Source organism: Haemaphysalis longicornis, unplaced genomic scaffold, assembly GCF_048455015.1.
Source record: "Haemaphysalis longicornis isolate Haplotype H1 unplaced genomic scaffold, Haemaphysalis longicornis Haplotype H1 scaffold_43, whole genome shotgun sequence".
NCBI classification, from domain to species: Eukaryota; Metazoa; Arthropoda; class Arachnida; order Ixodida; family Ixodidae; genus Haemaphysalis; species Haemaphysalis longicornis.
The window spans coordinates 2,291,177-2,314,678 of record NW_027526371.1 but is presented as its reverse complement, the minus strand read 5'-3'; the positions used below and the strand labels follow the sequence as shown (position 1 = coordinate 2,314,678).

Genomic DNA, 23,502 nt, shown 5'->3' with positions numbered 1-23,502 from the left:
CTCTGACATGCTTGAAAGACACTTGTGGTCTCCTGTATTGCGCAGAGAGCCTCGAAAAGGGTACGAGTGACCTAGCAAGAGGTGACTGACTGATGAATGGTGGGCGCTCACGTTTGTTGATATGCCTCTGCGGGTATTTCGAACGTTTATGTTATGCAACTCAGGCATTTGTTCAGATGTCATGTAGAATGGCTCCTATGCTGCCACAAATTACTCACCAAATGGGCATTACACACCATTACGCACCACAAATTGCACACCAAAAACATAATTCCTCCCGTCGTAGGTCTTGCTGTTTTATCAATCATTATTTTGAAACGAGACTGAATGACAAGAGGTTGCTCAAAGTGTCTCGCCAAACAACCTTTAAAACTTTTCCGAGGCTGCTACATAGCTACACCACATACTCCATTTCACCTAATACCCCTGCCACGTGGCAAATTTAATGTCATTCCCATCCAAGTCATTCATTCAAAATGACATTTGTTTGCTGCCACACGAGAAAATGCAATGACATTCAATCAAAATGACATTAGGGACCTTATGAGTTTGCAGAACCCATTTGACTGCATTCTACCAGCAAATGCATTAGTATCTCGACACCAGAGACTCGGTGGGAATCCCCAACAAAACAGATTGCTACACCGTAAGTAGCATTATAATATTTTTACATCTGTATAATTTCTAGTTGTTTATTTCTTCATGTGAAACAAGCCGAGTAGAGTTGTAAAAAATAAAACTGCTAGTCTCGCTACCTTGTTCAATCGTATTCAATAAGTTGCTGCAAGTGTGCTTAAAAGGCTTTCAAAAGTGCAGTAAAGGTGTTTAAGCTCCTCTTGCTCAGCTTTCCCTAACATTGAAGCGCTTAATAAAATATTTTCTCTACGCAGGTTTTTAAAAACTCATCACAACTGCCATCGTTTGCAAGTGAAACTAATTTTGGCCATGTAGCAGCGCGTCAAAAAAATGGCATTAAGTCAGACGAGTGACATTCGATGCAAGTGACATTAAATTTGCCGTGTGGCAGGGGTATCATTCGGATTGCTCTGCAAAGGCACACTGAGATCCTTGCTCACGTTAGACCCTGGCTTTTGGTGTTTTTCAGGCATCACTTTTTCACCACCACCAAAATATCCAGTCATCTGTTCAGCATATGCAAATTAAAATTCATTACTTCCCTTCTACTTTTCCAACTTAAGTAGCCGATGCCAGCCTCGTAAGGCGGTTGCATCCATACGCAAACAAAAAGGCAAGCCGATAAATTCCTGGTGCGGCTAGGTTTGCACACAGCTCTAGGCCACAATATTCAAAATGTTGCCAATTTTTAATGCTGAAAGAATTGCTGGGTACTGGTAGTGAATCCCAGTGTTCGAGAGAACCCATCAAACTTCACGGGCCCCAGAAGCAAGCAACGTCATTCATTTTATGCAGAAAGCTCGAATATTATTTTTAGAACTGAATGAACCATTGATTGATTGATTGTAGGGTTTAACGCACCGACGCAACGCAGGCAATGAGGCGCGCCGTAGTGGAGGGCTCCGGATTAATTTTGACCACCTGGGGATATCTAACGTGCCCCAAAATCTCGTGCACACGGGCATTTTTGTCTGCCTGCTGTCGAGATAGCCGAGGGCGCATGCGTGTTCCAGTCCAGTCAATGCATGCAAGTTGTCGATCTCGGCCGCAGTTCTTAGTTTCTCTTGAATGTGGCACCCTGCGGCGCCATGCGCGGTGTTCCATGCGAGCGGCACGATTTTTTGCGGCAGCCGATAGCGTGTGGCATGCGCTTACATGCGCAACGGCACCGTTCATCTTTGCGACATGTTGTTGGGCGCTCCTTTTATTGTCATCTCACTGACTACAGAAAACTGTCGTTCAAGCAAGTCTGCGATAAAGAACCAGTGCTGCTTGTTATATGGCAAACATGCAGTTGGTATCAACCACTGGAAACAGGTGGGATGGTTTATTTGCTTCATAAATAGGCGATACAGCGAGTGGTTTTCTACAAGCCGATTAGGTGCGTGCAAACTTGCCGTCATTGTCTATTACCTCGCGAATGCGTGGAGGAAGCAATTCGTAAAGAGACTTTACAATTTCTAGACGGGAGCGAAGGCATTCCAATTCCTCTGCAATTGCATTTCACAGCTCGTTAGCCATGCTGCCACAGTCATTTCTTCTGGCAACGTGCACTTTCATTATTCCCCAGACATTCTCGATGGGGTTCAGGCCTGTCCCGCACGGAGGCCACCGTAGCTGAAGCACCTTGTTGTCCTCGAGGAGAGTGCTCACTGCTCGTGCTGTGTGGACACGGCTTCGGCCTTGTTGAAAAAGGAAACACCCGTCCACGAATGGGCCATCCAGGACGTAGGGCAGAAAAGTCGTAGTTATGACGTAGTGGTACTTGGGAGCGCTGAATTTTTATCGCGGACTTGCTTGAATTTTTGAACACCAGTTCTCTGTACAGCCAATACGATGGCAATAAAAGGAGCACCAGACAACATATCGCAAAGATGAGCGGCACTGTTGCGCGCAAGCGCATATGCTATTGGCCACTGCCAAAAATTGTGCCGCTCACTTGATGATGACGATTAGAGGCCCTCCCTTTGTATCAGGCCGTCGGTTGTTTCCAACCGACTTGCCTGTGGTATTCTCTTATTTGCCCTACCCTAACTAAACTAATGGGTTAGTCCCCCTCCCCCCCTCTGGTTTTAAACTTCCATCGCTTCCCCCCCCTTCCTGCCCTTACACACCTATTTACCCCCCCACCCCCTTTTCTGTTCTAAATTCTAATTTGGGATAGTAGTCTTTCTATGTCCCGCTCTCTTCCATACTTTTCTTCCACCACCACTCCAGCCACCTTTTCGTCACCTCTATGGCCCTGAAGCTGAGGCTCCCCTCACACCAAATGCCAAAGCCTCCGTCAACCTCGTTGCCCCATATGCTCTACGGTCTTCCGATCCCTGCCGCAGCATACACAAGTTTCGTCGTGTTGCCTGTAGCTATAGCCGTGTATACCCGTGTTCTCCGACACCCCGCCCGTGCTTTAAAGTGCAATGCACTGCCTCGCGTATTGCTATAGAAACCTTCCTTCCTGATTTCGTTTCTCTGTTCTATAAATCTCCAGGGTTTCGTCGCGTTTGCAAGACAAATAAAGATGTTTTTTCTCTCTCTCTCTCTCTCTCTCCCTTCCATTCATTGTACCCAATTCGTAGCCTCTGCTACTTTTACCTGCTTTTAACTGTTGTGTATACCCCACAACACCGTGCACCGAGAACCGCGCACCGAGCACCGCGCCGCCGGGCGCCACATTCAAGAGAAACAAAGCGCTGCGGCCGTGATCGCGATCACGGCCGCAAAACGCGCAAAACTGACTGGACTGGAACACGCATGCGCCCTCAGCTATCTCGACAGCAGGAGCTGGGCCGAAAGGCGTCGCGCCGATAGTTATCACGCACCTTGGTCCGAATTATTTTGTGACAGACAGTACACGCAAGTTTCGCAGTAGAAGCACTAACAGGTTGAAAAAATCCCACGGAAACTCAGAACGCCGCACGACGGGCACAATTCTGAAACAAAGCGACATGAAAATGAATTACAACAACGAATAAACACCGACCAGCCCCGCCACGGCCTTGAACTCCGGGCCACGCTCCGGGCTACCTAACGAACCCATGTCGGACGAGGCCAGCAGCAGAAACACGACGCCGTTCTTTTAAGGCGACACTGAAAGATTTTGATGAACAGGTCTTAACACGACCACCGTGCACGCATCTTCTACGGGCCCGTAACTGCCGTAACCGTCCAGACAAACAGTTTAAAACACCTGACGTTCAGGAACGGTGGACGAGCACTACTGCGCATGCGCCAACTAGACATCAAAAAACAAAGAAAGCGACTTTTTTTTTTTTGCCGGATGTGACGTCATGGTTAAAAAAAAATGGCAGCTGTTGCGCGGTCATTTCGCTGCGCTCTTCTCGTCGTGATTTTTGCCTGCCGTTGCAGCGGTGCATAGGTGTTCGGCTTACGATTGTGACGAAGGTGCTCTCGAAGAACTTCTGGAGAGCACTTACGGTGGTGTGCAGCGTGTGATCGGGACGCTGAGTGTGTGCGACTGCCTAATTTTCGCGTAGTACGTTGCGACGGTGACGACGGGCGCTCTGCATCAGTTCTGTCGCCTCGATTTACGACAGTGATGAGTGCGTTCCCGTCGAACTTCTGCACTGTGTTTTATTAGAGCGCCGTGTTGAGGCCGCTGGGCGTTTCGCCGCCTACGTAGCGTGGCGAGAGGCAGCAACGCCGGTCAGACGAGGGCACTGGGATGGCGCATGACCACTCCCATCGTAACCAAGCTAGCCACTGCAAACGTAGACCACTTCTACGTAGACCACAGGGCTGTGTTTTTGTCCCAGTACAACGGAGTTAACCTGTGCGAAGGTATAATTGTGTGTTCGGAGTCGTGAGGCAGGCAGGTAATGTTCACCATTGCGAAGGTGTAGTAACTCCCATAATCTGTCTGCTAATCACTTTGTTGGTCTGAAACCTTAAGCCAGCTGATAATAGGACGTGCAGCCCGGTGGGAGGTAGGGCTGCGCACAGGACAAAAGTTTTTTTTTTTTTTTTGTTGTTGTTACCGGCTGTAGGAACCAAGCCTTAATCCACATCCAGGCCTCAAGTAGTGAATGAGAAAATATTAACTAGTTGCACTTAGCCCTGGTGCTAAGCATTTTTTTTTTTTTCGTGGGCCCTCTCAAGTTACCGCTTTTAAAATTATCCCTTCTAAGGCACGTTCAAGCTGGTACAATGCAATGCATTCAACAGATGCTGGACAGTTCACCCAATATGCCCTTGATGTGTGCTGTCACATGCCGAAGAACAATATTGTACTTCAGTTGGTACTTTTAGGAACAGATCTTATGATGTGCAATGCTTTCAAGTTCATTTCTTCTGTGTTTAGCGTGACTGAGGACTTGCCTGCAGCAATCTTACCGCAAATAAGTGATTGCTTGTCGAACAGCACAAAAGTACCACTACAACTTAAAACTGAAATTAGTCAGGGATGAGGTTTTGCTTGTCAGTTTTCTCTCTCCAGCAGTGATGGCAATGGAAGCTGAGCAGTGGCGTTGCTGGGTAAACTTGCACCCGAGGCCCAGAAAATTTGTCTCCCCCTCACATATACAAAACAATGATTAATAATAAAACTAGTGTTATTGTTATTATTGATAATATTAATGTCTTCTCTTGTTAGCATATGAACGCTGGTTCACACTTGCGACTAAAGCTACCAAAAGCGATTTCTGTCACTATTGTCACTTGGCATTGCTCTCATCGCGCGACAAGAGCGATTGGTCTCGACAAATTTTGTCTTTCATTTGGATACCAATGTAAAAAAAAAATTTTACAGCTACTGAATGCATGGGCTTCGAAACGTCAATGCAAGCATGCATAATATGCGACATGCGATGCGAAATGAAGCCACAGGATACTTGATGTGTAGTTATTTATAAGAACTGGCAATATATTAGAAAAGTAAGCAGCAAGATAAGAAGCCGTGTGTTATTTAGGCAATAATAGCTACACGAGCTTGGTTTAGAGAACCCCAGACGACGACTCTGGTGCAGATCTTGATACACAACACTGACCTTTTCAGTGAATTAGGCATCGATAAAAATCCTACCAGTAAGGAGCATTATGGTGTGTCACTCGTGAGCACGAAAACACCATTAGCAGCCGAGAAAGGAGTGGCCAAGAGCTACTTGCGGCAGCACAGGGTGTAATGTGCCAAACCAAAGTAGGTTAGGGGAAAAGTAAAGGCTGATATGCGGCAGTGTGAGAGTACCACATCTTACAGCCGATACCAAGCGAATGGATGCCTGCAAGAGCAATGGAGGTGTGAGAGAGTCTCGGGCCTCGTCAGACAACGACACTTATTATAAGGTGGTCGCCAGAGGCGTTTGGAAAGCTTTGCAGCCCGCTGTGTTGACTAAATCATGCAGACGTCCCGCGGGCCTGGAGGAGGGTGGCCAGCAATGATAGGGCTGTTTAAAGGCAACACATGCAAGACAAATAGTCGCTTCATTCGCATCAATTTTCCTGTGTCTAGGAACACACCTTGAACAAATTATGCTTGAAGGACCACAGGCGGAGCCTGGTGAAAGAAGGCTGGGGGAGAAATAGAAGTTGTCCCAGCAAATAAACAACAGCCGGACTTAAAAAAAAGCTATTTCCAAGTATTGTGCAGGACAAGTGGTATAAAATGTGAAGGAAACGGCCGCCCCATAAATTAGGAAAAACCGCCTGCGCCTGCCCGTTTGTCACTAAAGGCAGCCTCTGTGGCAGCATGCGACTGCTGGAAATTTCTCTAAGTGAGAATTTCAGTACGTTTGAAATAGATACATTGTCGGGTCTCTATTTCTATGGTTATGTGATTACTGAGAATGGAAGCAGATAGAAAGGGAGCATTTAGCGGGGAAAGAGATGACTGGCCGTACATGAGTCGTCTAAGCGGCCAGTGCACGGCTAGTCGTGTGGATGTTTGTCTGCGACAATGTTGTCGTTTCCTTTCGTACGTTGTAAAAAGATTCCACCACACATTTGCAAATAAGTTAATTGACATTGGCGTTTTGGGAAAACGAACACAGTATAAAGTATAAAATGTGAGGTTCGGGCTTACCAGTGAAGCAGCCACTAGTCAATGAAGGAAATCTGAATCGAAGGAGGTTACGAACTCTTGAGTAAAATATCAGATTTGTACGGGCCCGAGTGTATCAGCGCCACACGCTGGGTCACAACCGTTCGGTCGCGCCCATCCCGATTTGTTGGTGACAATTTCATTGACGTCGTTGTACAGTCGACTAGCTCAAGACAGATCCTAGATGAAACAACCTTTTCCCAGTAGCTGAGGAAATAATATCGCCCTCTCCAACCAAAAGTAATAACCAAGAACAAGACGTTTGGGACCCATCTCGATTCCCTCTTCCTTCAGGGGTGACTGGGGTCGCGTTGTAGCGCCAGTCACTCACAAAGTGCTTCGCTGTGGAGCGCGGTGCCTGCATGTACACAAGTGGAGGGTTCGTAGGGAAGGATTTATGTTCTTTGCAACTTTTCCTCCAGTTGGTCACGCTTCTGGAGTGTTTCACCGAAGTCTCTTTTGCGGTCTGATGTTTTGGAGCCAGACGTCGTCGTTGTGCTGCCTGAGTTGTTCCAGTAGATTTTTCCTCCCCACTGCATGCGGAGGGGCACTCAGCTCAAAAATCTTGTATACGACACCGGGCGTCCTGTCCTTTGTCGCACAGTCTTCAAAATTTTTCAAAATTTTTTTTCTAGTAATGTTCACAAAGCACTCAGCAGAACGCTTTCACTAACACAGAAACTGCCCCTCACTCCCACCTCAATTATCGTGTGGTCTCCCGACCATGTTCCGAGATGGGAGCACTCAGCGGATCGAATGCCTAATGATAGAAAGTGGGTGACGTACCTGGTGTTTAACTTTTTGTTATGCACTTAATTTCGTTGTCCTGTCCTTTTTTTTCTCACCCTCCACCTAGATGATGAACCTACCAGAGCAAAATATTTAGGTCATCAGCTTCAACTATTTCTTCACTTAGAACTCCTTGGGACGGTCACTCGGAAACCATGGTAAAATGGAAAGAACATGAACACACGGCTATCCGCTTTATTTATGTGCGCAACGCAGATACTCATTTATATTGCTCTTAACTTACAGGGGAATGAAATAAAAAAACGTAGATTTACCTGATTAAAAGTTTGGTAAATAAAATTAATGCCTACATAACTGTTCTATTTCTTGCATAATTTGTTCAACAAGCTACTCGTCCGTTCTTTTAGTTTACATACACGGGGCCGCATGGGATACGCCCCTTCCATATAATGCCATCTTCGTACAATTGCCATGTGCTGGCTGCGTCACTGGGCACGATGAAGGAAAGTCAACGACATAAAAAATGAGCTATCAACACCCGATATCAGATCCTTTGCAATTGCTTAAATTGCGAATTGGTTGGTTAGTGCAAGCACTGAAGGAATCGGGTGCAACCAAGGGGAAATCGCGACAACCCATTTGTCTCACCTAATGTTGGACACCTGAGCTCCCACCCCTCCTCCCAACACAGGCTTAATTTGTACAGTTAGCTCCCCCGCACCAACCTTCATTGCATGTTTCACACTTACTTTCATTTCGTTTTAATTATCAGTCCCCGCTTCCTCAAGATTCAATCTTCCCCATATTTTTTTTTTCAGGTCATTTTCACCTTTGTTTCCTTCTGAAAATATGACAACCGGACCGGGGTACATGGTCTCCAACGCGTCACTGCGAAGACTCCAGAAAATGCTAAACATTCACCATGACCCGTACACAACATCTGATGTGCGTAAAAAAAGTCACATAAATAACCGCCGAGGACACATGACCAAAGTCTCGTAGGCTTGGATGCCTCCCCCTTCACTCCTCCCCCCTACTGATCTCGTCCGCCGCCCCAACAGTGGTCCTGGACGTGATGAAGGGGCTTTGTTAGGCCCCTGTTGTCCCATTGGAAAGCAAGCTCGCTCGCTACACCCCTCCGAGCGTCGCAGTCGTATACCGACGCACCCCCTCTCCAGGAATCGTTCCTTGTTTGCCTCCGCTCACCCTGCAGCCAATTAACTCCTAAGCCGCACCCATCCTCGACTACCGCGACATTCCTGGATGCCAAAATTCTCCTCGCTTTCTTCCATTGTACCAGGAAACAAATTTGAATAGACTGGTGGGGACGTAAATTGAACAGGACAAAGCTTTGGTCTCGTTACAGTTGTCTTCCAGTTTTCGACGTCAGCATTGCACATTGTAGGGGCACAAGTGGCACCTCCCCCCCTTCACCGAGGGGCTGGTACCCGGGGCCCAGGGACCCCCGGCCCCCCCTTAGCGACGCCACTGCAGCTGAGTGTTTCTTGTCACTACAAACGACAACTTACCTTTTGTATATATATTTAGAGGTGTGTGATTATCAACTTTGCGTCTGTGAATTGAACACAAGTTAAACTTGGCTGTGAATTCAATAAAATATTTTTGAATACGAATAGTAAAAGCTGGCTGCGAATTGAATATTTTCAAACCACACTATCTTTGTTTTGGTGTTTCTAGAGTGTATAAAACATAACTACACCAAAAAAGACAGCTTAGGCAGTCAGAACTAGACACATCTCTGTTCAGGTACTTGCGCTTGACATACAAAAAATTTAATGTAACAGAGAAAATAAAACATAGACATGCAAACCAGTGCAACAAGAATTTTGCATATATTGAGATAAAGAAATATGGGCTCCTCAAAATGCTGTGAACACAGTAAGCATATTAGGCATATTTAATATGATAGGCAGCAGTCCCCCCCCTCTCCTCAATGATTGAAAGGAAGCTGCGCATGCTAGTTGCCGGTGGGACCTCACCAACAAGCCAGCAATAACGTTTTATTTCTCACTTCTGCTATTATATTTATAGGAAAGCTATTTTAGATTATAAATTTTGCTTTTGTAGTGTGGCACTTGACCTAACATACAGCACAGTTAGTGAACACTTGCTTGGTGCAAGGCTTCTGCATTAGGCTTTTGGCACGGCTTCGGTGTCATGCAGAAAAACCAACCCGCAAGGTCTTACCATGTAGTGAAGCTTGAAAGTTTGCACATCTTCAGATAGAGCAAACATTCGTTCCTCTACTATTTGTAAATTTCAAATATTTGAAACAGAGCTGCAAATCGAATATCAAAAAGTACTCGCACAGTATTCTAAGTTGCGAATGTTCACACACCTTCAAATATACTGCCTGGTCACTTGAGTATAAGTGTATAATTTACACAAATAATTTCATGAACGATAGTTAAAAATGCAGTAAGGTGTTTCATGCAAGTTTGACGCATTTCTTTGAAATCACTGATAAGCATTGGGTGCAGTTGATTGGATGCTTAACCGCTCTGTCTTCCCTTTACTATCTCCTACATACCCTCAAACTCAATGGGCATGGCTTCATTTCTCCTACTCCCTTCTTTAAACACTGCTATGCTTTCCTTTCTTCCTCCACCGGATTCGACCTCCCTCGAAGAATACGCCATTGCCCTTGCAATAGAGCATGCTACTCTTAATGTTCCTACCACCACGCCAGTATATATCTTCTCCGACTGTCAGTCAGCACTTCGTAATTTCGCTAACCATGAGACCCACCCACACACCACTGATTTCGTCACTTCGATACTTGCATCGAATCCTTGGCCACGCTTCACACTGGTTTGGGTTCCTGGCCACGCTGGCATGTGCGGAAACGCCTTAGCAGACGCGCTCACCCGAGTACCTTTCCCAGGTCCGCCCATGTCCTGGCCAACCTTGTACCACCCGCCGACGGTTCGTACTCAACACCGCGCTTCCCACCATTACCAATTAAACGCCCAATGCCTATCACGCACCCTGTACCCACCCCCCAGTTCCTGTCTAACTCGTGAGGCTGCGTGCCTCATTCGACAGGCTTAAACCTCTTCACTCCCCTCCCATCACATTCTTCACCGCATCTATCGGCGCCCTGGCCATCCTTCCTGCCCCAGGTGTTCTTTCTACCCATCCGTCCCTCATTCTAATTGGGACTTCACCCCACCATCTCTTACCCAATCCCTCACTTTCATCACTTCCTGGGAGCTCTGGCTGTCTCCCCCGCCGACAGTGAACATTTAGGCTGCCCAGGAAGCTCTCTACAAACACGTGCACCGGATCCGCACGGACATTCTGGAGTACTACGTGGATCCGGTGAATTGAACTTTCAAATTAGGACCAGGCATTCAGGAGTACTACGCGGATCCGGTAAATTGAACTTGCAAATTAGGACCTGGACTTAGAAATAAGTGTTTGTTCTCTCTCTCTCTCCTTCCTTCCTTTGCAGGGTGGGCATTCATAGGGGCACGTGTTGGGTAATATGTTGTGTTGTAGTATGTGTGGGTTTGTAGGCATCTGTAAAACGGCTTTGGACTTAGAGGTTCGCGAGGGAATCTGGCAGGTCTTTTCTGCTTTCTACGAATCCGTGGCTAGTAAATTTGAGGGCAGCAGTGTGTGCCGCCTCATTCCCTTGTAGAAAGGCGTGATGTCCAGATGAGGTAGATGATCACTAGCTTTTGTATGCGTCGTAGTGTACTTGAGGTGTGATGCATCCTTCTTGATAAAGGGACATGCTTACTGGGAAGCACGGTGGAATCTGTCATGGCTGTGCTTGCATCTGTTTTTTGCAAAGTTGTGGAAGTGGTAGTGGTGAGTGTGGCGGGCATCAAGGGTTTTTTATGAGTGATTAATGGCAGACGTCCCAGGGTTTTGTGCTTAAATATGCATCAAAACAGTGAACTGAATGAAGGTGGCTATGCAGGTTAGTTGAGACTTCATCTTGGAAATTTTGGTCAAATGTCAGGCATGACTCAAGGAAAGGATAGAGGAAAGCTTCATCAACGAAGCTTCATTTCCCTCTGAGAGTGATTACAAAGTAAACAAAACCCTCATGTGACACTGCTTTAACACCACATGTATAAAAAGCAATTACAGCTGCTGCACACTTCACACTAATTATTCAGTATTCTATAGTGCATCTGTCTCCCACCTTTATCACATAGGCCTCAAAGATTTCTCGTTCCTGTTTTGTGCCATACAACTTCAGCACTCTCGTCGTATCAAATTCTGGCATGCAGCCACCTGGCGTGCATTGAGTCTTGGAGTGGAGCACCAAATCGGTTTCTGTTCAAGTCGTCACCAATGCGGCATGCTCCCACCACCGCCTGTTAGGGCCTTGTCTGCCCTATGTACCATCAAGATACATTGAAATAGGAACAACAAACTACGTGACTTTCAGTATATGCTGTGCATCATGGTGACGGGCTGTGTAGCCACAGGAGGAACAAAGTTACAAGAATTCGTGTCCAACAGTGTTATGGAAATAGCATTTGAGAATGTTAATTTGGCCCACTGCCGCATGTCGTGCGGGGTCCCGCTACGGTTATCAAACTTTGTCACTGTGTACGCTCAAGCAGAACACGACGAAGGCTGATCGCAGAAGCACAAACGGGCACCAAATATGGTGGTGGGCGAAATAAATATTTTCACGGACCGAACAGTGCCCTCTCGACACCCACGTGCAAGTTGGTCGAACTGGAAGTACATAATACCTTAGATAAACTGCACGAAGCTTACCATCACTCCCAAACCTCCCGCCTCAACCACCTACCAGACGAGACACCCTTGAACTCCTCGTATATCCAGCGCCCCAAGAACAGCTACAAAGTGTGCCCGTCCACATCCGTCAACACATTTGTACAGCTCCCATACCGCGATATACGCATCAATACGCTCGTCAGGAAAGCAACCCTCTGGAGACCAACGAAACTAACGTGGATAATTACAAACTTTTCATTTCTGCGCGCCAAGAGTCCTCTGCAGTGATTTAAGAATATGCAGCAGGACCATGACCTCCTGAATATAATGTCAAGAGCTTATGACAGCACGCAGCGATTACAAGACACGGGGTTCGACGAACCAAAGCGACGCGCAGGAATCACCTTTGTAGCCTGTAGGTCGGAATAGTCTTGTTATTTCTTAGTCAACGACCGTGTGGTGAGCGACAATAGTTTCGTGCGAACGATCGCTCGTGGCTGGCCGGTCGCAATAGTCTTGTCTTGATATTTCTTAGTCAATGACCGTGTGGTGAGCGACAAGAGTTTCGTGCGAACGATCGCTCGCGGCTGGCCATGATAGCACCGCCGTTTGATGTTGAAGGCATACGCGCACTCGCACATCGGAGACGAAACGCCCAGCGGCCTCAACACGGTGCTCTAATAAAATGCAGCGCAGAAGCTTGTCGCGAGCGCACTCATCACTCTCGCAAATCGAGGCGGCACAACTTATGCAGAAGGACGATGCTATATGTACTACGTAGTGAAGTCCCACCGGAAATTGCTATACGCACTACCCATATAGCGCCATCTATGGGTGCTGTCAGGAACACTTTTTTTATGTTTTTTACCGTACGTGGTCTCAAGCGTTCGGACGGTCGACATGGCTGCTTTTCGTCGCTTTTGACCGATCCATGGATGGATCGGTGCCACCAATCTTGTTGCGGCAAATCACGGTAATAAAGCGCAAGTATTGAGTCGTGGGCCGGGCTGATGCACACGATTCGCGCCAGGGCCGTCAAGCTGGCGTGGCAACTTCCCGATCGCGCCGTCAACACACCGCAGTGGTTCGAAGACGGCTTGGCCAATCTGAAGGTAGGTATTTCTGGCCTCGTTGGTTTGTCCCGTAACGCTTGCTTTACTGATGTTGAAGTAGGAGACCCGCATCGACCACCGAGCTTACGTTTCCTTCACCAGCCTTTCCAGCCGATGCGTGAGCATGCATGCACGTCTCGTGGGTCCTTCAGCCTGCCCGTGCAACCGAACGGTGCGAACGCGTATTGTATGCCTTCAGCGCGTTTCCCCTCGCCTCGTTAAATGTCGTTGCATAAGGACAAGCACTTTTTTAATCAACAAGTGTCAAGCTATTAGTAATGATAGGAGATGGGGGGAGTCAGTGCTGATGCTTGGATCCGCTTCCTAGTGCCGAATAGGCATGGAGGCGTATATCTTTCTCAGGGCCAAAATATCGTTCCAAGTTGTAGTGAAAGTTGTGGGACAGACCATGAAGGCACCCGTGCCCTTTTTTCTTATCGTTTCTCTTTGAATCAGCCTCGTATTTATGCATTGAGAACCACTTCGGCCTTATGTATAAGCATGGGCGTCAGCAGGATTTTATCAATTTTATCCTGAGGGGGCCGGCAAATCCAGTTTCACGAAGGAAGAGGCAGAGGGCATGGGGGAGGGTGCAAGTGCTGGGGTAGCTTGGGGGGGGGGGGGGAACATGTATACGTTCTCCTTTTTCCTAAAAAAATGTGGTTCTTACTGTAAACAGCACCAAGCAGCAAAAAAAGGATATCAGTTCTAACTGAGGGATAAATTGGTTCACGTCAATTTATAAGGCTATGTCAAAGACTACTAAAGCTTCTGTAGGTGGTGTGGTTCCAGTTGGGCTAACAAGTGATTTGCAAAAAAATTGGACACCACTTCACACTGTGTCGTACGTCGCATACAGTTCTGCACCATCTGCCCCGATTTTCTGTGACTGTCAGTAAAAACTGGCTGCTTCAAAATAATAATGAAGAAATTTCTTAGCCACATTTACATTCAGGCAAAAAGTATTGTGCAGCCATTTCATGTAATAAGAGTTGGTATGGAAAATCATGCTCAATAGGTTTTTCACGAAAGTTGGTTTCAAGAATTGAAATTGGGCCAGTAGGACAAAAAATAACACAAAATGAAGAAACAACGCAACAAAGGTCCTGGGTTTTGCCATGTATGTTTTTTTTTTGCTCTATTTCTATCATGTATATAAGGAGCACAGCCGTATTGCTAATTATATTGCACCTTTGGTTTTACAGGTCACCCAGAAAGGACAACACCACCTGAAGCTGAGGATATGGTGTAATAAAAATTTACTTTATATTGTAAAACAATGGCAGTGTTGATGTGTTCTTGAAAGTGTAAGAAACAACAGTCTTTCTTTGACCTTCTGCATGGAGACTTATTTTTGGATAACCTGAAAACAATGTAAAATAGTTAACTCGTTTCTTCTTGTCTTCTTTTTCGTTTAGGGTGGAGGGTGCTTCTTTTTTTCAGGTTGTTTTGAGTTGACTGTTTTTCACGATTGATTCAGTTATTTAAGCATTCTGGAGTAGACATATTCTCGTTACAACTGAGCAGACGTCGCCTGACGTTTACCATGCTAAGCGTCACACGTGCACCCTGCGTGCTCACCATGAGCACGGACGAGTTGCAGTGTATGAATGAAGATAGCACAGAATTCTTTTATCAGCATGTAACCACCTAAGAGTCACATACTGGAGCAAAATCGTGGACATCTTATGTGCACAGAAATAATAGCAATTGCCCTGCCAGTTGGAAAACACAATTCAAACAACGCAGATGCTAATCAATATAATTCCTTCTGCTTAGAAATGGCCTCTTTCCTGTATTTTCTAGTTTACAAATGTAACATGACGCTTGGCTGCAGCAGCTCTGATAAACTAGAAAGTGTCAACAATGAAGAGATGGGCATTGCTTCCACATAATTTAGAGAGATAATTTTTTTTACCATTCGTGATGTGAAATTTTTTTAGCGAGTCTTTGGATCTTGGCAAGAAACTGCTACAATGCACAAAGTAAAACGTGGTGGACAAATGGCACTGCTAGCATGTAACATTATGTGCGTGAAAGAAAAAAGTTCTATACATCTTCCTGTTTCCTTTTCCTGTGTCTGCATGTTGAAACCGCCTTTATTTACCAAAAGAAGGCCGAGTGGGAGGAGGGGTGTGAAACTTTTAAAGGTCACACTGCTAAAGAATGTGTCCTAAGCGTTTCTTAAAGACTATGGATGAGCTGCTTTACATCAGAAGCGTTTCTTACTATCACATTTAGCCCCGGTGACTTTCTTGCACAGCTTAACCGCCATGCGGAAAAGCCAACTTTAACAGCTCGAGGCAAGGTGCGGTGGTCGTGGTTTGCGACGGGAAAAAAAAAAGGAAATTCACTGGGGATATTTTGATCGCGACAGAGAGCTCACCTGCATACAACCCAGTGCAGGGGAAGGGAAGTACAGGGGGAGTGATAGGATAACGTAGAAAGAGAGAGAGAAAGGTATAAAGAGAGCTGTCAGTCCTACAAACACATATGAGCACAGGTGCACGTTCTCCCGTTTGTACTGAGGAGTTCCTGTAGAACATGCTTTAGTTGACTGCTGCGTAGTCAATTAAAACAGGATTTTTGTGCGCCGCCGAAACCACAACGCGCTAAGATGGCACGGGGCAGCGTTGTAGACATCTTACTCAGGGATCTTTAGTGTTGATCGAAACATCGGGTACGCACAGTAATTTTTCGCCTTCATCGTAGATTCAACGCAGCCTTGGCTGCCGGGAATCGAACCCGATGCATTGTACCCCCTGCAGCCATGAGAGACCATGCGAGATCTGAGCTATCTGGCGCCTGAGAAATCTTATTAAGGCGATATAAAGCCGCCGTGGGTTATTATTTAGAGAGTTGGAAATACCCAGGAATGAACAGCTTCGGGCTACACATACTTGCTTATACAAAACTCAAAAATAAAATAAACAAAAAATGACTCGGCCGGCCCGACCCAACATACGATATGTTGATCAACACCGTATCAACCGTATGTTGTGCACCAGCTGCCCGCGTAATTTCTGTTCCTGCCTCGATGAAAAGCTCAAACGCGTCGTAAACGACCCTGTGGGCAGCCATAATCTATTTCACGCCCATGACTACAGCGCAAACTTTGCCGTGACCGAAAAGCATGGAGGAAACCGAAAAGGTACGTTGCCGTTCGTACGGAGGTCGCGTCAGCCCGCCACCAAGCAAGCTCGGGAGCGTTTCTGATAACGCCTCATAGATGGCGCTATATGGGTAGTGCGTATAGCAATTTCCGGTGGGACTTCACTACGTAGTACATATAGCATCGTCCTATGCAGAACGCCCGTGTTCACCGTCGTAACGCACTACGCGCAAATAAGGCGGCCGCACACACTCAGCGTCTCAATCACACGCTGCACACCACCGTGAGCGCTCTCCAGAAGTTCTTTGAGAGCGCCCTTATCACAATCGCAAGCCGAACACCCATGCACCGCTGCAACGGCAGACAAAAATCACGCCGAGAAGATCGCAGCAAAGTAAACGTACAACAGCTGCCATTTTTTTTAATTATGACGTCACATCCGGCAAAAAAAAAGTCGCTTTCTTTGTTTTTTAATGTCTAGTTGGCGCATGCGCAGTAGGGCTCGTCCACCGTTCCTGAACGTCAGGTGTTTAAAACTGCCACCGCTGACCTTCCGTCGATGATGATGATGATGGCGTAGGGCTGCGTTTTTCTAGCGCGGGGACATTCCTGAGGGCATATAATCGCCCTAGCGTCCTAGCCTGAAGAGTTTTGTACGTCTTCACCTTTCCTCACGCTAACGGGCACGTCTTCGCCATTCCTCCAGTCGACGCTTCGCTAAGTGCCGACCGGATTCGGGATTCGGCGCCTCGTCTCGTCTTTCACGCCGCCCAGTGTGGCCCCTGACGGAGGATGCGCAATGAAACCTAGCGCCTCCGCCATGGTGGTATCACTAGGGTTGTGGGGGATTCAATTTTCTGGCCAGTGATTCGACCTTCGACATGGTGTCTTCAAAATCAAACACAAGCTTCAAGCATAATGGCACTACCTCAATCTGTAATGGTACGTATGGTTACACGTATGGAGAAAATGACTAATTCTGTTCCATTTCAGTGAAACAGATATAATCTTGTGAAAATAACTTTGTATTAGCTTTAGATAGGAGTGCTTTACATGTGTGCCACTGTTAATGGCAATAAATTATGCTGATATGTATAATCTGTGTGCTATAAGTATTACAAAAAAGACAGCCAGTAGTTTGCTTTGAACAAGCATGAAGGTTTTATTGTTTTCTTTTCCCCAAAAAACATGCCAGCAAGCATAAAACCTAAGGTAGTCGTCTGAGCTGTATGCACGCTTGTAGTCAAGTGCGTAGCATGAGTTAGATAGTTTGGTAACTGTTCTTTCAACTCCCAGGAAGACACACCTGAAAATGCCTTCTTGAGAGCCCGGTCAACGCGGCTTGCCTTAGAGCAGCGGGTGTCTCAGAAAGCGATCAAGAGGCTCCACGAGTCCCGACGATGTCTCCGAAAACAAAATGCTGAGCTCAAGTCTGTACTTTCAACGCTGACTAGGCAAAACATTCTTTTGAAAGAGCAAGCTGCTGTGTTAGGAAGCCTTGGCGCGGCCAACCAGCAGCTTCTTCCAAAGCAGACAGCAAAGCAAACTTTGGCAAGGTGTGCCGAGCCAGTACCCACCGGAGCTGAGGGCCTTTGCTCTAACACTGAACTTGTATTCCCCCAGGGGCATACAGTTACGTTAGGCACGCCTTTGATACCTGCCTGCCTTACCCGCGAACTCTGAGAAAGTGGTATGAGAGTGTAAATGGGCAACCGGGTTTCTCCGCTGAAGCTTTTAATGCACTTCAGATGAAAAGTTCAGGAAGCACTGCTCAAGGCCACCCAACCATCTGCAGTCTCATGGTGGATGAAATGTCCATCCGGCAGCAAAAGCAATGGAACAGGGGCAGCTTTGAAGGGTTCGTAGACATCGGCACTGGCGTCGACAGTGACTGCTTACCACTGGCAAAAGCTGCTTTTGTGATTATGACTGTTGCCATCAACGGCAGGTGGAAGTTGCTGCTTGGCTACCTTTTTATAGACGGCGTTATGGGGGAGCAGCGTGCTAACCTAGTGACACAAAGCTTGCTCTGTACTCATGATGCGAGGGGATGATTGTGTGACTAACTTGTGATGGTGCACCAGCCAACATCGCCATGCTGCAGGAGTTGGGATGTAGCTTCAGCGATGCTACTTGTCTAAGAACAACATTTCCACACCCTGCTACGAAGGAGCCTTTAGCTGCTTTTTCAGACCCGTGCCATATGCTCACGCTTGTCAGAAATTTTTCCGCCACGAAAAGGGCTTACCTGGACAAGGACGAAAAAATTGTGGCATGGAGCTACATCGAGCAGCTTCACGAACTGCAGGAGGAGGAAGGCCTGCACTTCGCAAACAAACTGCGCACAGCACCTGTAGAATGGCAAAGGCCGCCAATGAAAGTAAGGCTCGCTGCTCAAGTAATGAGTCTCTCTGTTGCCACTGCACTCGCCGAGTGTCGGGAGTTAGGACTTGCTGGATTCATGAATTCGAAACCAACTGAGAAATTTCTGACACTCGTGAACGACATATTTGATGTTCTTAATTTGAGGAGTATGTACCAGAAAGGATGGAAAAAGCCGTTAAATGAAAGGAACGTACGTGATGTTGAAACAATGTTTCAAGAAGCAACAAGCTATATTTTGTCGTTGAAGGAGCCAGCAACAAAGCGCCAAGGTGTCGAGACAAGTAGAAAGACAGGCTTTTTAGGCTTCCTGATCAGCATGCAGATCATGATTGCCCCCCACAACTTCCTTGTGGTGGAAAAACACCTCCTGAAATGTTTGCCTGAACACAACATTTGTCAGGACCATTTGGAACTTTTTTTGGCCTGATTAGGTCTCACGGAGGCCACAATGACAACCCGACAACCCAGAAATTTTGTGCCGCTTTTAAAAAAAGTGCTTGCTCAAAATGAGCTCTCTGATGCAAGTACAGGCAACTTTCTGCCACTTGAAAACATAGCGGTGTTGTCATGCAAGAGTGCTGCGCGAGCATCAGGAGCAGAGGTGTTGCATGCAACGTCCCAGAGGAAAAGGCTTTTGGACAACGAACCGATTGAGCAGAGTGATGTCCCTTCCAGTGACCATAACTACACAATCAATGTGGACCACATCACTGCATGGGGAGCAAGGATGATTACTCATGTCGCTGGTTACATGGAATTTAAGTTGGAGGACAAGCTTTCATGTGAAGAATGTACTGCTGCACTATTCTCAGCACAGCCATCAGCTGCCGCATATTCGTTTATACGGCGAAAAAGTAGGGGAGGTCTGTGCTACCTGTCGGAGAGTGTCATTGCGATATGCAAAAACAAAAAATGTGAGTCACATGTGCGATTGGCTCTGCACACAAACCAACTTGCATCAGAAACATTCCTGGCCGATCTTTGGCATCAAGTCCTCCGTTCATTCATGCATTGAAAGCTTTTTCCGGAGCTTCATGACCACATGTTTGACAGTTCGCCTCTTGCGAACCATTATGTGCCTGTTGTGTGAAGTGTTGCAGAGCGATACCTGAACACCCGCCTGTGTCATGCTGGCAAGTTAATCACACAAGGTTTGTATGGCACGCAGGGGAGGCAGATGTTCTGGAAGGTAACTCGGTTTAAGGGCCAGTGATTTTCTTTTAATTTCTACCCTTTAAAGCAGACCTCAATTCTCCTAAAGCACGCAGTAGTACCGAAGGAACCCAGGTTAGTTTTTACCATGTGAGATCAACGGTTGTGCACTAAAACGTTTGTGTACACATTGAAGCTTTTGCCTCTTGGAGACATGCAGTTGGTTGTTTTTCCTATTACTTGTCTTTATTGTTGTGATCTTGTGCATAGTTACAGTGCCTTCCACTTTTGCCGACGCATTGGGTGTTCAACAGTATTTTGCTTTTGTGCCGCTTGTGTTTGTGTAGTGTCAAATTGCTGTAAAATTTGGTCTCACTGGTGCTTTGCCCAATCTAAAATACATTTAGTAGGTTGAATTTGTCTCTGGAAATGTTGAAATTTTTCTTTTCTTTTTCTGTCTTCAGGGTGATACGGTATGAAGGTGAACTATGATGCTGGCGTTTTGTTGTTCCTTGCCTTTAGCTGTATTAAAATATGAGCAGTTGTGTATTGGATGGTGCAGTTGTTTTGTATAGTCTTCAGCACTGCTATTCTTCCTGAAAAATCTAGAACAAATATTTTTATTCGTTGTGCTTTTCTGCACACCAGCATAACCAAGTTCTTCCTTGGTAGGTGCAGGGGCCCCAGTAGAATAAATAGTCCACGTGACACTTCCCTTGAGCAATGAAAGGTGTGTGTTTGTGCCGAAGTGTTTACATGATCAGGCTGCCATGCAGTTATTCTCTTCAGGGTGCTTGTCAACAATAACCTGGAGTGTGTGTTGGTGATGAATGCGTGTTCACTGGCTAGGACGTTGCTATTGTATGAAAACCTTAGTCAAGTGAACAGTGTAGTACATAGCATAGTATACACTATACGTAACCTTTGTCGGCATGCATGCTTGACAGAGTCCAGAGCGATATTTTGCCCGTGCAATGCAGTATTTACGTCTTCTGTATATTGCAGGCAATGTGGGACTGGGCATGCGCCACTGCCAGTTTATCAACTCTAACCGTTCTGCAAGAAACACAAGAAACACATTTTGTTTCAGTATAATGTGTCCATGTAAGGGCCCGTGTTTATCAAGAAGCTGTATTCGTCCAAGAAAGACCTCTACCTCTTTTACTACTCCCATGTGGCATTGAAAGCTGTCTTGGGAGAAAACTGTCGGACGATTTTGACAATCCCCAAGGGCCTTTGCTGTTCCAGCAATAGGTATGTTGGCATATGTATACGTAAGGTAAAAAGTGTCCTACATTACTGCACAGCAGGCACATTTAGTGGTTTCGGAAATATTTTTAGTGACGATTACACCATGCATATGCTAACAAAATAAATACAAAAATTTCATTGGGTGCAGGCTGTTTACATGTGATGATGGGATGCAAATATATTTTTGGACTGCCCGGGTGCTACTAATTGTTCTTTTTTTCCCTGCTGTGGATAGCTGTCGGAGTGCAGGCGTGGTAACTCTGTCAGCCCCAGGGCAAAGGTGCATCCAGACTGACAATAACAAAAGGCGTTTGGGAATTCACAATGGCCAAGGGAACAGGTTGTTTGAGGACAAAAGTGTTTGAGGCGGGGGGCAGCGTCGTCTTCATCTATCACTGTACTCTGGACACCTACATCCAAGTGTATATTCAAGTGGCAAAGTTATCAGAGTTCTTGTGGCTTGCTTTATGGCGTATGCGGTTGGCCGCTCCAGTCCTCTGGCTCGGAGTCGCCAGATGCCAAAGCGCCGTTGCGCTACTGGAACTTTGCTACAAACTGACAAGGCGCCAGCTTACATACAAGTTTTTATAAGTTGGCGGCAGTTTACTCCATTCTTTCGCTCAAAAACATAGTTCAGTAACTAAGCTCGTGTTTCTTAAAAACAAAATATTAAAAAACGTAGCCAAGACTCAGTTTACTTATTCCGCTAATTTTCCGTTTTACAGGCACACTCATTACTTAAATGTATGATTTAAATCAAACTTGGGAAGATGGTCACAGGCGTGTGTTCTCGGACTTGTCCGGGGACCGCACGAGATACCACTACATGCTGTCCTCGAACTCCCCGCGTACAATCCAGGACTGTTAACCAAGGATGCCCAAGCACGGTCGACAACAAAACGGAAGTTGGGCCTCGAAAATAGCGCAGAGCCGTAACCCCCACCGAGAATAGAACCGCAACTTTCGCGTGCCGAGTGATCATTGGTGCCCAGTTTTAGTGTCCTAGAATACTGTATTACTGCGCCAAGGCAATGGACCTTTTTCCGGTACCGGTCATCCTAGCGGCCGCCACGCCGAACTAAAAAATGGCAGTAAGGCACGCCCCCCAAAAGTCGGGCTTTCGGAGAATTCGTAAACAAAATATCCAGGTACTGCAGTCCCTCCCGCCCTCCTGCACCCTCCCGTCACCCGTACCTTTCACTTTTTTTATTGCGAAAGTTTGCTATTCAGCATAAGGGGAGGAGGAGGAGAAAACTTTATTCCAGCAAGTGGTCAGAATAGCGTTGTGGGGAAATTAAATGTACAGTTACACTCCGGATTCCCGGCGGAATCAGAGCAGGGGGCCGTGATCTGGACCTTGTATCCACGCCATGAAATCTGGCGGACGTCCGGGGCGCGGGCCGCAGGTGTTTATGTGCACAACGCGTAGGCTTTGCAAAGCAGTGCAACTCCACACCAGATGCTCTGCTGTAGCCTGGTCAACAGGAGCGGGGCAGAAGGGGCACGTGGAATTGAACGGGGCGTGGTTTTGAAGTGGCCAGGACCTCGTCACAGCTGGCGTGAGGGCCACTCCCAGGCGAAGACGTCTGAGCAGGACCTCATGTTGGTGAGACAACCCGCCAGGAGATCCGTACCGCACGGGGGTATGAGAGCGCGCGCGGTGCGCCGTAGACGTTCTTTTTCACTGGCAAGGCGAACACCGTTTGACGAAGGTGCAAGAGGAGCTGGATATTGCACACGCACGGGGTGTGTTCCAGCATCCGCAGCCTGCATTGCGGTGTGGCTGTTCTGTTTTCACCATGACACGCGCACACGACATGGGTAAGTGTCCACTATGTTCTGTATTTCTAGCAGAAGTTCGTTGGACGAGATAATTTTACGAAGCTCTCGTACAGCTGCCGACGAATCAGTGTAAATTGTACACTGTGGTAAAGCGTAGTTGATTATCAACGATGTGTGTAGCAGAGCATCCCGCACTGCAAGGAGTTCTGCCTGCGTTGATGGCCACTTCTCCGTGGTTATGTAAGTGCAGGTCACTGGATCGGGAGCCACAGTCGGGCAAAGTAGAGTGGTATGAAGTAAGGTATCGGAAGCACTGGCGTCGACAAACATCAGCGTAGAGGAAGGGCTAGCAATGTCCATAGAAGGCGGAATCCGAGCACCAACTGTTCGGGGATGAATACGGGCAACGGGTCGTGTATACGTATCTGTTAATTGGTGGAACTTCCATGGGGGCCTTATTTTGGTGTTTGATAGTGGTGGGGCTGGTGAACCGGTCATGTACGCTGCAAGAGCGGCGGACTCTTGGTCAAGGGCTTGTTTTTGGA

General features: G+C 46.8%; 2 long non-coding RNA genes across 2 annotated transcripts; both read left to right on the top strand.

Annotated features, from left to right (window-relative positions):
- The first annotated feature begins 12,922 nt into the window (after positions 1-12,922).
- Positions 12,923-14,555, top strand: LOC144137639 (uncharacterized). The gene is made up of 2 exons (XR_013315698.1): positions 12,923-13,275; positions 14,481-14,555. It is a non-coding gene; the product is annotated as an uncharacterized LOC144137639 (long non-coding RNA).
- Positions 14,556-17,212: 2,657 nt separating this feature from the next.
- On the top strand, positions 17,213-21,313 carry LOC144137662 (uncharacterized). The gene is made up of 2 exons (XR_013315704.1): positions 17,213-17,329; positions 17,684-21,313. It is a non-coding gene; the product is annotated as an uncharacterized LOC144137662 (long non-coding RNA).
- Positions 21,314-23,502: the final 2,189 nt, after the last annotated feature.